The following is a 16,001-nucleotide window of genomic DNA, read 5'->3' on the forward strand; positions in this document are numbered from 1 at the left end:
CATCCTAGAAGAGAAACTTATGGTCATTTCCAGTAATACTTACATATATTTGATAAAATTTTATTAATTGTAATAAAAATATTCTATTGACGTTAAAAATACATGGTTATAAATTCTTCATAAATTGAGGATAGATGGTTATGTTCTTAACTATTTATATACACCTATCATTAGGCAGGGTACTTTTTCCAGTAAAACATTATAAATGCATACTTATTTTATCCTATACCAAAATAAATTCCAAATGGAACAAAGTTTTAACTAATGTAAAATGTCACTAAAAATAGGTCAATTTTGGCACTGATGTTAGACAATTACTAAGATAAAATATTAAGTGAATAGAAGTAGCTGCAGAACCACTTATATAGTATGTTACCAATCACATATTTAAAAAAACACTCAATAGATATACTTAATAATGATACTTATAAACTGATACATAGAATATTTCTGAACACATTCAAAGATTCAGACTCAGTGGTTGCTAAGGAATAAGGGTAGGCATGAGGACAATAAATTGACCTTTTCATTATATATATTTCTTCATCTCATGAAATTTGACCACACCTTGCCTTATAATTCAATATTTATCTTAATGTGTTCTTTTTGTATGCACTGAATAAATGAGAAATAAAATTATAAAAATGTAAAATGGCACTCTTATTTAATTTTTTCACAAATTAAACAGTCTTTGCTTCCAGTGTATACCAAGTGATCACTTCAAAAGCCACTCAACTGAAAAGTGGTACCTGGGAAGGATTACACAAAGCACATACACACACACAGGCATGCATACATGTGTATGTGCATTTCACCTTCTCTCTCAACCAATTAACCAGTATGCATTATCCTACAAGTATATGTGGTGAAATTTTCTTGAATTTGCATGTTTTCTTTATAAAAATTATTTAAAATGTCATTCCAAATGTAAATGGCCTGGTTATCAAATTTCACAATAGACCAAACTTAGTAAACATTAAGTATTATAGAAAAGTTGGAAACAATATTGTTTTTGAAATAAATGAGAGAACCTAAAATCAGGGGAACAAAAACCTAAAGAAATTTGAGCATCATCAGACATAAAGTGGTAAAAATAAAAGAAATTAGAGTTTAAGGTGTCACCATTACCACGTTTGGAGTAAGACAGAAAAGTTCTTTCAGTGCACTAGGACAACAAAAGTTGCTAGAACAGCACTCTGCAACATCAGGGTTCATTTAAAGTCTTATAAACAGCTTTGTTATAAACAGCTTTGTTATAAAAGGGAAAACCAGCAGAGTAAATAAAGCAGGATTTTTTTCTATTTTCCTCCTTTTATAAACAAAAGGTAGAAAATTATACACACCTTTTTTCAACTAGTGAAAAAGAAGAGCACGACGATCTCCAAACATCTGTCCATGATCTCCAAACATCTGTCCATGTGACACACCACTCTGCCCTAAGAATGATGATCTTCTTTTAATCTCTTACTTGAAACTGAGAAGCTGCAAAGACATTACCACACTCACTTTCACAAAGGAAACTTCATGGTTTTTTGCAGGTAAAGTGCTATATTTGTGAAGTATTTCACAAACATTTGATCCCAAATATTCCCCCTGCCACACACATACACATCAGCTATTTTTATTGTGTGAAAATCAATGATGCCAAAATATTTACAAGTAAATATAAAGCTTTATAAGAGAAACAAATATTGTGTTGAAAAACTAAAGAAATAGTTCTTTAAAATGAAGTGTTAATAAATGCAGATGTGTATATATCTTCCCCATATTAGAAACATATCTTGACTCCCTCATTTCCTATGGGCAAAAAAAAGTCCATATTTGTTTAAAATAGCCTCCAAGGCCTTTCACATTCTGGCCCCATCTATATTTCTAGTATGATCCTTGTTTTTTCCTTTCTTCTTATAAAGAGAATTCTGTTGTTTTTCCTTACATATGTCATGTTTTTTACAAGCTGCTCTCTTTTCCTGGAATATACTGTTTTTGTCTTGTTGGTTTGTGTGTGTGCGTGTGTTTGTGCAAAATGATTTATTTTATTTATCAACAACATGGGGTTAGAAAACCCCAGCTGTAGGTGATCTTTTAGGACTAGAACCAGTCTCAGGTCATTTATGTATCTCTGCTCTCTCTCTGGTCCCTGGGAGCTCACTGTTGCTCAAGCCCCGGGCCGCGGGGCAGGTGATGGGCTCACCTCACCATCTCCCTGCTCACGGAAGGGGCAAAATGTGCCTTGGTCCCTCGCCCGGGTGCCAATCCCCAGGTCCCTTGGGAGAAGAGTGCATTCTCAGCCCAGCAGGGACTACACCTAGGGAGCAGGGAGGCCAAGACAGCTGTTGTTGGCACACCACGTCAGAGCTGAGGAGAAGCTGCACGGTAAACCCCTTCAAAGGACCGGACCCCTTCCCGAAAGTTCAACCTAACCCACGGTAGGTTAAGCACAGCCACAGACCGGCAAAGCCCCGAAAATACCTGCTGCCGGAGGGCCGACGGGTTGGTGTGAAGGAAGTGTGGCAGGAGCCTCAAGCCAGCGGTGCCAGAGGCAGGAAGGGCCGCCGGAGGCAAAGTGCTGGGGCCCATCACCTCGGAGGCCACGTTCACGTAGGCCTGTCTGCGGGCAGGAGCCCCGCGGGGTGGCTGGAGGCGTAGGTAACTGGGCAGGTGAGCACGCGCGAGGGCTGTCAGGCGGGAATGGAGAGCTCCAGCTGTGGCCCCCTCCTCCCAGGATCCTTCTCCACGTCATTACGTCACGCAGCCCGCACGCTACGCCGGATGTGCATGGCCGCTCAGTACGTTTATCCTATTGTTCAGCGCCGCGAGGCAGTGCTCACCGTGCCCCGCTTGGAGTGGGCAGACGGATTACCACTGCCTGGCAGCGAGCTGTAGCAGGCCACATGGTGCATGTCCCTCCTGCAGCCAGCGTCGTCATTGCTGTCTCCGTCACGTACAGCTTGTCCAGGAGTGTAGCTATGCCGTCCCAGGCCCCGCAAAGGTAAGGCTCGACTTCAAGGCCCACGGCTCAGTTAAAACCCCATTCCGGGGGCTTCCCTGGTGGCGCAGTGCTGGAGAGTCCTCCTGTCAATGCAGGGGACACGGGTTCGTGCCCTGGCCCGGGAGGATCCCACATGCCGCGGAGCGGCTAGGCCCGTGAGCCATGGCCACTAGGCCTGCGCGTCTGGAGCCTGTGCTCTGCAACAGGAGAGGCCACATCAGTGAGAGGCCCACGTACTGCAAAAAAAAAAAAAAAAAAATTCCGAGCTCAGAAAAACAGCCTCAGAGCATAATTACATGCCCTTCTCTTGACTGTCATGTGGTAATTTGTATACAATTATGCAAAAAGTACACATCACATTGAATTGATTTCCTGCATTGTTGGATTATCTCCTTCAGTGGATGGAGAGGAAATATTCTAATTCAAAGCATAAAGATTTTGTGGTTAAAGCAGTTCTGTTCCAAATATTTATCAGCCACTTGCTGGTTACGTGCTTTAGATAATTTAATCATCGTGGATCCTCTTTCTACCTCTGTAAAATACCATCAAATTCATGAGATTAATGTGAGGATTAAAAAACAATACATGTAAAATGCTCAGGCCAGTGTCTGACTTTTCAGTAAAAGGTAATTGTCAGGTCATTCTCTCCTCGGAATAAGAAATGTTTTATTAATTTATGTGTCCTTGACACATCCTTGGCACATAGAGGTGCACAATCAATATTGAATGATTATTGGCATGTTGATGTTACTCTGTCACAAACTCATTGCATTACCAGATGCCGGACACCGGAGACACCTGGATATTTGCTGTTTGAACTCCTTTAACCCACTTGATTTTATGTTATGCTGAGTTGAGATTCATGACATCTCATACTGTGAATGAGGCAAGGTTTATGCCAAGATATACAATGTCAAAACACTGTTGCTGGGGCTTCCCTGGTGGCGCAGTGGTTGAGAGTCCGCCTGCCGATGCAGGGGACACAGGTTCGTGCCCCGATCCGGGAAGATCCCACATGCCGTGGAGCAGCTGGGCCCATGAGCCATGGCCACTGAGCCTGTGAGTCCAGAGCCTGTGCTCCCCAACTGGAGAGGCCACAACAGCGAGAGGCCCGTGTACCACAAAAAAAAAAAAAAAAAAAACACTGTTGCTCTTCTCAATTCCAATATTACACTAGCTTTTCTGACCTGAATTTAAAACGATTTTCAGACAAGAAAATATCGAAAGAATTCAGATACTCTCAATCCTTCTGCAAATAGCTTTTGTATTTTTCAATACCTGGTGTGAAGCAACGTGCAAATCTTTTAGAAAATTGTACGCACTTTTCCAACACCATAGGAAAACATTTGGGTGGTGCCTACATCAGAGGATGTAAAGGTAAACGCATAAACTGGCCATTCCATTTTACTAGTATGTGTATGGATTGGAAAGTAGATTTGATATCACTAGGGATTTGTTGAGTAAAATGATAAGAAACAAACTCAAAAGCTATAATTAACCCTTTTAATTAACCCTCATTAACCAATGAATGCATTGCCATTCTGGGAAGGAAGGCATATCAATATTTCATTTACCTACCTTCCTTTGGAATCCCCCTCTTTATTCCTATCTTGGAAATCTTAATGTGAACACTTGAATTTTCTTGACCTTCTTCAGTTTCAAATTGCTTTATCAAGGGATTTTTCCCCTCTTTGGGAAATTTTTCAGTTACTCAAAGTCAGTAGCAAAGTAGAAATATTATTTTACCAGCAGTCCTATATATGTATGCATGTGTGTACATACATGTGTATGTGTGGTATATATATCCAAATATGATGTCTTGATCTGATAATTTTATATTGACTTCCTTTTCTATGTCTTTTTTTTATGACTTTATTTTCTATGTCACAGCTTATAATTTGTAGGATGGTGTATGTGAGTGTTATTATTTTTAAATAGAAATATGTTTGAAAAACACTGGTGTTAGATTCTATAGTTAGCACCTCTCTAATCACTGTCCATATGGTGCTGATGCATTGAAATATCTATTGTAATCTTTAGGGAAAGAATTTAATGTGACCCCAACATCATATATTTAGGCACCTTTGGGGACATAAGACCACCAATACTTCCTTTTTTGGAGAATGCTGCTCTTTACCTTTGGCCATACTTACCTGTGAATGTGCTTCATTTTTCATGTTAACCAGTTCTAGTGCTTGTCTTTCAAAGTCTGTGCAGAGAAAAAAAAAATCAAACAACAAAACATAACTGAAACGATATGTTCCTTTTTGTGCGTTTATTGAGTTTCTTCATTTCTCCTCTCCCTCTCAGTCCCCCTTAGCCCTACCCTTTCCAGTCCTTCCCTCTCCCCACCCCTCCGCCTGCTCTCTTCTCTTTTATTCTCTCTTCTCTCTCTTCTCTAACCTTCTCTCCCTCTTCTCCTCCCCTCCCCCCTTCTCCTCCTTCTCTCTCTCTCTCTCTTTCCCTTTCTCTCTTTCTCTCTTCTTTATTTCTTTATTTATGGGAAAATACAGTGTAATGATTCATAGCATAGTCACTGGAGTTAGCTTGCCAGGGATTGAATCTTACTTTTATCCATTTCTATTTGTGTGACTTTTTGCCTCAATATCATTCTTTATTTAATCTATAAGTCAGGATGTTAATACTACTTACCTGATAAGGATATTTAGAGACCTGAAATTACAAGGTCACTGAGATTAGAACAAGGTTGTCTCACAGTATGTGCACGGCATGTACACATTTTATTAGGACAGTTAACATTAGCCTTTTTTCGTTCTTTTATAACCTGAGTTCCTTCTCTCTTTTAGAAAGTTCTAGAATGGGTTTCTTACTGCTTCTTTGTAAGATAAGCATAATTGGGTCACAAGGCTTCTTAACATACATTGATATAAGATAAAATAAAATAAATATTATGGTGAGCATTCAGTAAGCCTGACAATTGGGAATATTGCCTAACAATATTGGGAGAAAAACAAAAAATCTCATTATGACAAACAAACCTCTGTTAAGTATTTGAATCTAAAAATGTAAACATAAAAGAACTAGAAAATATAGAAAGAGATAGAGATATTTAATTAAATTGTGGTGAAGTCTTTGCTAAACATACATAAAAAGTTCAATGTTTATACATTTGACTACATTAAATATAAATCATCTGATTATAAAATTAATTACCAAGATAAAAGACCAAAACTGGAGAGGGGTGCAAGCACACACTAAAAAGGCTTTTCATGTTTGAAAGCTCTATTTTAAAAAGAAGCTGAAAACCCCAATAGATAGACAGGCTTAAATTAGTCTATTATAAAAGAAGATATCCAAAAACCCAATAAGCCAATAAAAGCATTCCCAACATCACTAAGAGTCAAAGAAATGCCAGTTCAATCCCGGAGGTAGTATTTTTTCACATAAGACTGGAAAAGTTTTTTTGCTGGTAAAGTTCTTACCTAGTTTTAGCAACAATATGCATAGGCTATGGATGCTTTCATATCCTATTTTTGAGAACCTTAACAGGTAAAAACATTGGGAAGGTAATTTAGCAATGTATCAGTAAATTGAGAAGTGCATCTCCTTTCAACTGAACAAACTCTCTGTGAATTTATTATAAGAATCTAACTAGGGATATGCATAAAGGGGTGGCTGAAAGCATGTTCATCATGGCATTGTTTATAATAAAAGTTAGAAATGACAAATATCCAGTAATATATATTTAAATACATAAATCTCTTCATGAATCCATTAAAATAATGATGTGGGATAATCCTATTGGCATCTGAAAATGTCTACAAAAGGGAAAAAGTATGTTGTAAAGAGGTATCTATAGAAAGAGTTCAAGTATGTAAAATTAAATAAATATGTGCATAGAAATCTCATAGTAGAAGCTGCATATTACAAGTACTGGATATACTGGTAACATTTGTTTAACTTCTACTGGAATTCTTTATTTTCCAGTTTTTCCAACAATGTACGTTTTTCATTTGCAAATCAGAATTTTAAAAGTCTCTGTTTGTCCTATTAAGCCTAAGAGTGGGAGGTGATTTAATAAATGGGAACAAAAGTTGATATGCTCACCAGGAAGACTTGACTTACTGGTGATTCTGCCACTTATTAACATTAAGACCTTGAACATTTACTTAGCATATCTAAACCTCAATTATAAAATAAACCCTGACTTTATTGCATAAAATATGTGTTAGTTCACTCTTCCCTTCTTTTATTTGCACAATGAATTGATTACCTCTGTAATATTCATTCATGGGCAGTGGATTTTTAAAAATATTGCTGGATATACAGTGGTCACAAGGAACAACATGCACAATGTTTTCTAAAGATTGTTTGAGAGGAAGTTATACATGTACTGAGTTTTACAAATTTCTAATAAGATGGTTTATAAGGTTACATACATTTTTTGTTCTCTCTCTTATATTTCTCCACCATTTATTTTTGATGTAATCTCATCTGGGAAAACATCATTTTTCAATGTATTTTCACTTTTTAATCTGTGTCATTTCAGAAGTTATATATGTGTTATTTACAGACATATACATTTATCTATTCCAGATTTAACAGACTTAATTGGCATATGCCATGTGCATTTCTGACTCTTTCTGAATATTTCAACTAAAATATTCATAAAAGAAAAACTTTTATGAAAGATTACTTAGCTAGTCAACAGAGTTCTTTCCCCAAAAAGAGAAATGAAAACATTTACATTTGAATTTTATAACCAGCCACATCCATTATGCATCCCTTATGACAAAACAAACTTGGACCAAAGATGTTTAAGCTCTCTCTAGGGCTTTAACTCAATTTCAGTATAATAATCTTTGTATGTATAGCCTCTTCAAGACCGACTCAATTTCAGTCTAATAATCTTTGTATGTATAGCCTCTTCGAGAACTTTGAAAAAAAAGAACAACTTTTTGTACAGTATTCAATTCTTCTGGAATTTTAATACTTGACTTATTTATCAGTGAATTGTTGATTTCATTGACCAACTAAGTTCTTGGGCCTTCTTCACCTAAATATTGTTGAAGATAATGTTTTATAGTCTACACTAATTGTTAACTCAAATATTTACATTGCCAAGCAGGAAAAATATATTTTCACACTGAACAATGGAAGTACTTGAGAATTCAAATATATGTATCGAGAGAGAGAGAGAAGTCAAAAGAGAATTGGAGAAGACAAAAGACATGTCTCCTTAAAGGCTTTCTGAAAAATTTTGTAATAATGTGTGCAGAGCATACCCACACATCTTGCAGGCTAGATTATTCAATCTATGCATATAGGTTTCAGTGTCTTATTACACATTATCTGTGGAGTTACCTGGAAAGGTATCTACCTATACCTATGCCACCCTCTTTTCTGGAAAATAGTTGCTTACTAGTACATAGCTCGTGAAATAAGGAAGGACCACTTTTGTGTTTCTTCTGCTCCAAGGTTATCATATAGCCACTGCCATGTTTTCCTGTGTTGCTGATTTTTAAATTGCTTAAAGAAAACTAAATATATATATGTGTGTGTGTGTGTGTGTGTGTGTGTGTGTGTATATATATATATATATATATATATATATATATATAACTCCAATAAAATTAACTCCTATCGGATTCCTAAAGACTAATCTTTAAAACTTATACTTTTTCACAAAAAAATCCTTAATGGTTCCTGGCTTATTATATAGCTCAAAATCCTTAGCACTTAGGCAGGCTTTAAACAATCTGATCTTAATTTCTGACTACCACTCTTCTCAGCATGAAGCATTCATTTGGAATCTTTGATTCTGAATCTTCTAGAATGCGCCCTTGGCTCTCTTCTCTTTCCTGGATTTTTCCAAGTCAGACATTCTTGTGGTTTCCCCCTCAACTATTTCCTCCCAGTAAGCCCAGATTTGTACCATGTGTTTTCTGACTCTTGTTATGGGCTTCTGCCCTATATTCACATATTATTTCCGTAACAACTAGTATACGGTTGCTAAGTGGATGCTAAACTTGCCTTTCATTCATGGTCCTTTTTGGCTCTTTAGAACAGAGTCTGAATGGTGTGTGATTCACTGAAGAATATTGATTGGTCAGTCTCTAGACTGTTTATCCAGGATGAACCAATCAGGCACTGATGCACATGTAGTTTGTGCAGAACTGTGGTAGCATATGCTTTCTGAATTACTCATTTCTGAGTAATTCTCACCTTCTTGAATTTAGTATTAATGGATTAATACTCTCCCTGTATGGAGTCCAGGCTCTTTGATGCCAGGAACCTTATCTTACACTTCTTATAATGGAATTCCTTCAATTCCTTTAATGCTTACATAAATACATGGATACATATATACAAACACAAATTCCTGTAATAACTCAGACCCTCTTCTCCTATTCACCAATCTTGTAAAAAATAGAGATGTAAGAAGGAAGGAGAGAAAGGCAGTAATCGTAAAGCATAGTGGAGTAAAAATGGGCAAGATTTGGAGTATAAAAAGGATTAACTTTTTACTCTCTTCTGTCATTTGCGAGTTTAGTAACCTTGTGCATGTTACTTAGCCCTTCCCTGTAAATATCATTATTCTAATCTCTAACTGGGAGAGAGTGGCCTCTAACTATAAAGGATTGTTATTGCTGGATCATATAATAGTTCTATTTTCAGTTTTTTGAGAAACCTCCATAATGTTTTCCACAGTAGCTGTACCAATTTACATTCTCAACAACAGTGTACTAGGGCTCCTTTTTCTCCATATCCTCACCAACATTTGTTATTTGTAGACTTTTTGATGATAGCCATTTTGACTGATGTGAGGTGATATCCGGTGCTTTTAATTTGCATTTCTCTGATGATTAGTGGTGTCGAGCATCTTTTCATGTACTTGTTGGCCATCTGTATATCTTCTTCGAAAATTATTGATTCAGGTCTTCTGCCCATTTTTTTATTGAGATTTTTTTTATATTGAGTTACATGAGCTGTTTATATATTTTGGATGTTAACAATTTATTGGTCATGTCATTTGCAAATATTTTCTCCCATTCAGTAGGTTGTCTTTTCGTTTTGTTGATGGTTTACTTTACTATGCAAAAGCTTTTAACTTTAAGTGTCCTTTGTGTATTTTTGCTTTTATTTCCTTTGCCTTAGGAAACAGATTCAAAAAATATTGCTATGATTTATGTCAAAGAGTATTTTGCCTATGTTTTCTTCTATGAGGTTTATGATTTCTGGTCTTACATTTAGGTCTTTAATCTACTTTGAGTTTATTTCTGTATATGGTGTGAGAAAATGTTCTAATTTCATTATTTTCCACTCCTGTGTATCTATCTGAAGAAAATGAAAACACTAATTCAAAAAGATACATGCACACCAATGTTCATGCAACATTATTTATAATAGCCATGATATAGAAGCAACATAAGTGTCCATCAACAGATGAACAAATAAAGAAGATGTGATATATATACACACCTATGTGTATATACATATATACATGCGTGTGTATATATACATATGTATACATATTTATATATACCGCCCCCCACACACAATTGAATATCACTTGGCCATAAAAAAGGATGAAATTGTGCCATTTGCAACCACATGGATTGACCTAGAGGGTATTATGCTTAGTGAAGTATTTCAGACAGAGGAAGGTAAATACTGTATACTATCACTGTATGTGGAATTAAAAAAAAAAGAATGAATATAAAAAAACAGAAATAGAGCCACAGATATAGAGAACAAACTGATGGTTACCAGCAGGGAGAGGGAAGGAGGGAGAGGCAAGATAGGGGTAGAGGATTAAGAAGTACAAACTCCTATGTGTAAAATAAATAAGCTACAAGGTATATTGTATAGCACAGGGAATACAGCTAATATTTTACAATAACTTTAAATGGAGTATATAAATCAATAAATAAAAATATTGAATCACTATATTGTACAGTTGAAACTAATATAATATTGTAAATCAACTATACTTCAATTAAAAATAAATAAAAAGCATTATTATGAAGACTAAATAATAATGTGTGTTGTCACCTTGAATATCTATTTCAAGCATGCCTTGATTCTTTTTTTCAGAACCCAGTTTTATAATCTATAAAATAGGCATAATATGCACTGCACAGATATGTCAGAGAGAAAAATAAAATAATGTAATAATGTCTTTGGAAGAGTTAAAATGTAGTTGTTTAATAAAATTTAGCTCATTTTTCCCATATAGCAAAATCTTAAGTCATTGTTATATCCTAATGACAGATAGGTATTAAAACTAAGTTAGTTTGATTATAAAGTCTCCTTTTCAAAATCTAGGGGAATGTTTTTACATTACAGAGGTCTAAATACAGTTGTTAATTGGAACTTTCTGGTAAAGATGTTATTTCACATTTCTGTAAAGTAAACACCTAACAGAATAAAATTAAGCCTGAGTTACCACCAAAATACCCACATATAAAATAGTGAAACTGAGGAATTATTTCCATATGTCTTTTTAAATTACATTCACAGAATATTTCCTGGGCATATTTATTAGATAAAATAATATTTGGAGAGTGGCAGTTATAAAATGTCAATTCTTGGTGTCAAATCATTCCATCATAAATTTCATGTGCCTAATGTTGTCACTTTTCACTTCTGGAATGCTCCTCTCAAATCTCAGAAATGGGAAATTTTATTAAGTTTATAATGATAGAAATATTTATTTTAATACCATCCTGGCCAAAAAAATCAATCTGTGTTTATAGAACCAGAATCTTAATGTCGGAAGGGATGTTTGAGTTCTTTCTGTCTAATTCCTTTATTTTACAGTTGACAAAAATTGTAATTCAGATAGATTTAGTATCAAGATCATGCAGGTATTAGATTTTGCATTAGTCTTTTCATTGTTTATTTCCTCCCATAATAATATCTGAAAATTTTTAAAAAGACGTTAAAACATAAAAAAACAAGATATTACAATAGCAAAAATATGTTTTCAATTACTGTAAGATTAATAGAAACCCATTATAAGGAGAGCTGCCTTAAGTGTGTAAAGTATTTTACAGAATGTATGTAGACATGAAACAAGAAATTTCTATTATTTTTTGCAAGTATTTACAGCTGTTTATTTTATGGTCAACCTAGATACAGGCAGGATTTTAATCAAATAGTGATACTCTGACTCACTGAGAGCCAATAGAGAAAACAAACACACACACAAGCACCTGCTCCTGAGCCACCGCACACTGGAATACTCTCTAGAACATGGAGAAAATAAAAATACATGTGGTAATTTCTGTGAATCCTATCCAGATGTTGATTGTACAATAATTATGTCATCCACAAATAACTGCTGTCTTAATATTGTCTTCCGTGTGTGTGTAAAGGTGTGTAAGAAGCCTCTTGCCTTCAGAAATGATTGAGTCAGAACCCAAAATTCAAGCCTATTCAAAATCCCTGTTTTTCCCATTATACTGCACTCCCGCTGTGAATAGGTGAGCACAGCTCCCCCCGCCACGCCCTTCCCCGCTAAAAAACACTCCTCCATTGTCTTTGACTTTACTGGGTTTTGCATCTTTCTTCTCCTGTATGCCAGTTCTGGTTAGTGTCTTACATACCTACTCTGCTTCAAGCTGTGTCTTATATCACCCATTAAATTTACTTCAGCAGCAGCTATATTTCCACTTCAGCTCATCCCCTTAAACATGCACTCTGGTATATAATACAGAAAAAAGATTAAATCGATATTGGGTTTTTAAAATGTTTAAGAGGACTTGCCAATTATGCTCAAGGCAAAGCTTCTAGCAACAATTCCCAAAACCACAGCCTTGAACTAGTCTGAAGAGGAAACAGCTGGAGCTTCCAGCAGGCTGAGAACATATCACTTCACTCCGTTCTCACTCCTTCAAGAACATGACTTTGCAACTCTGGTTACTGTCCTTATGGTGAGAAAGATAAAGCTTCTCGCCCTTTCTTGCTATTACAGGCCATAAAATTTTGCCTAGCTGTAGGGAGATGGGAAAGGAGGGAGTGCAGATTTCTCAGTGTACGTAAGATGAGATGGTCTTTGTGGAGTAGTAGCACCCCTGTGATGAGGAACTTCCAAACCTAGTTTAGCTCTCCAATGTGAGCAGTCTTACTCAATGAAACTGTTCATCCTTTATGTTACTTATTGTTATTTTCAGTTGTCTATGGGCTAAAATATGTGTTCTCTTAAATATTTTTAAAATAGAGGAAGTTGCAGAGATTAACATAACAAACAAGATAACCAATCTACTCAACTTTAACAACTATTTCCCTCATTTTCCTGAGTAGGCGGATGATTTTATAAATTCCGTCATTGTTCCATTGTTTATCTTAGGAGGAGGTGAAAGACAAAGACACTTAATATACATCTGAAATATTCATGATGGCCGCATGAGTTTTTAAATTTTATTAAAATATTTTAAATTTATTATTTTTATCCAGGTAATCTTTCCATGTAGGTTTAAAGAGTCAAATAGTAAAAATTATCAGACTTATAATGAAAAAAACACAGTCCCCTATTTCACCATTCCCAATTTCTAATCCCACTTCACTATACTACTTCTTGATTTTTCAGGTTTAGATATTATATATTTTGATAGCTAATTTCATGTGTCAACTTGGCTAGACCATGGTATCCAGATATTTGGTCAAACATTATTCTACATGTTTCTCTGAAGGTATTTGTCTGAAGAGATTAACATTTAAATCAGATTTTGAGTAAAGCAGATCACCCTCCATAATGTGGGTGAAACTTATCCAATCAGTTGAAATCTTTAATAGAAAAAGACTGACCTCCCCATGTGAGAATTAATTCTCCCAGCAGACTGCCTTTGGACTAGAACTGCAGCTCTTTCCTGGGTCTCCAGCCTGCTGGCCTACCCTGCAGATTTCGAACTTGCCAAGCTTGCACAATTATGTGAGCTATTTTTTTTCAAATACATCTCAATCTCTTTCTCTGTCTCTCTGTCTCTATCTCTGTCTCTCACTCTCTCTCTCTCTCTCCCTCCCTCCCTCCGTCTCTATCTTAAGTATATATATATATATATATATATATATATATATATATATATATACTCATCCTGTTTGTTCTGTTTCTTTGAAAATCCTATATATCTATATATATATATAGATATACATAGATATATAGACTTCCAAATTTAGAAGATGAAGCTGTAACTTTTCTTGTTTTTTACCACTTCCTCTTCCTCATTTTTGTAATATAATATCCCGATTTTTACTTAAATCCATATTTTTCATGAATGAATTTTTGGACTGTATAGTTATTGTTCACAGTTGCACCACATAATGGACATAAACATATTTTCATTCTTATACAATATTTTGTTTTTCCTGATAATTATTGCGTCAGTTCTTTGCTTGCTTGTTTTTCTAAATTTTCTATTAATGTCTTGAGATACTTCTCAATATGGTCATACATCACTTCCTCTGAAAACTGAATGCGGTTACTGTTGATTCTCTCAACATGGCCAGAATGGTATACACATATTCTGCTTATCTGAATCTCACGTTTAAAATTCCAGATCTGGACTTGGTACAGCTGGTGGGTTAAGTCCAAGTCATTTGTTTGTGTGTGTGTTCGAGGCCTTGGTAAAACAGATACCCCGCTTTACATCTTCTCTTGTGAGAGGGAGACTTTGTTTTATGTGACTGGGGATTTCCACAATATTAGAAGGGGCTTCAGTTTCTGAGCAGCCAAAATAATTGTAAATGGCCACTACATCCTGATACTGCCTTATTTTTAGGAAGCTACTTGTCCTTCATAATCAACTGCATTAATTCATCAAGATTCACACATAGAAGCAGCATAGATAAGTGAAAAGAAATTGGGAGATAAGATTTTAATCCCATCTCTAATATTTATAGAGTAGGAATTGATCTAAATGATTATACATAATGAAAGATTGCTATTGCTAGTGAAAGTCAAGGTCAAGTTTTAGTTTTCACTTAGAAAGTCACCAGTTAGATACTTTTTAAAATTATCAGTATTTTACAAACTTTCATATGAAGGTTATACTTCAAAAAACTAGGCCAAAATCTCATTAGAGTATCTTGAAATAGTGAATTTTTAGCATTTTATCTCTAATGCCAGTCATTTATACAAGGGGAAAATGTATGGGCAAAATGAAGGAAATAATGAAGAGATGGGAATTAAAAGATTATTTATTTTTGGTATTCAAACTGACTGTGTTTTGAAAGTTCTGAGTGGAGTTAGATTAGATTCCAAAATGTACACCCATCCATCAGGTACCCACCCTCAGCGGCCATGGCTCACGGGCCCAGCTGCTCCGCAGCATGTGGGATCTTCCCAGACCGGGGCACGAACCCATGTCCCCTGCATCGGCCGGCGTACCCTCAACCACTGCGCCACCAGGGAAACCCTCACCCATATTTTTAATACATCACTCAGTCTTAAATTTCTCAGAGACTCTCATACATAAATGAATGAATAAGATGGTTACCTGATAATAGCCTTAATTTAGGAATAGAGAAAATGTTTTGTTCACTGAGGAATTTGAGCATTATTTATAATGTGCTCTTCATAAATTTCAATTGTTTCAAATTTGATTATTCTCATTAGTCAAAAAGTTTTATTTCTTCATAATGTTAGCCAAAAGAATTGTCTAAAAATCAAAAGAGAGCATTTTGGCTCCATATTTACCTATCCGTTTATTATTAAAATATATAATAAGAAAATTAATATTGATAGAAAATAATAAAAAATAGAGATGTGTTGATTTACTTCAGGTTACCTATTACTTATTTAAGAGTTAGAAGTCAGATTAGAATTTTTCATTTACGTTTTGGGTATTGGATTGAAACAGTTGAATACAGGGAGAAATTATACTTCGGACGTTAGTGAAGAAGTAATTTGTGCACATACCACTCTTTCCCTTTGAAAAAACATGGTGTACTTCACGAGATGAAATGAGTCAGTTTTTTTTGTGAGTATACCTCAAACTGAATTTTTTGGAAGAAAAATACCTTAATCACTAACAGAAACTGCAGAAAT

This window comes from Mesoplodon bidens, assembly GCF_964165515.1.
Source record: "Mesoplodon bidens genome assembly, chromosome: 7".
NCBI lineage: Eukaryota > Metazoa > Chordata > Mammalia > Artiodactyla > Ziphiidae > Mesoplodon > Mesoplodon bidens.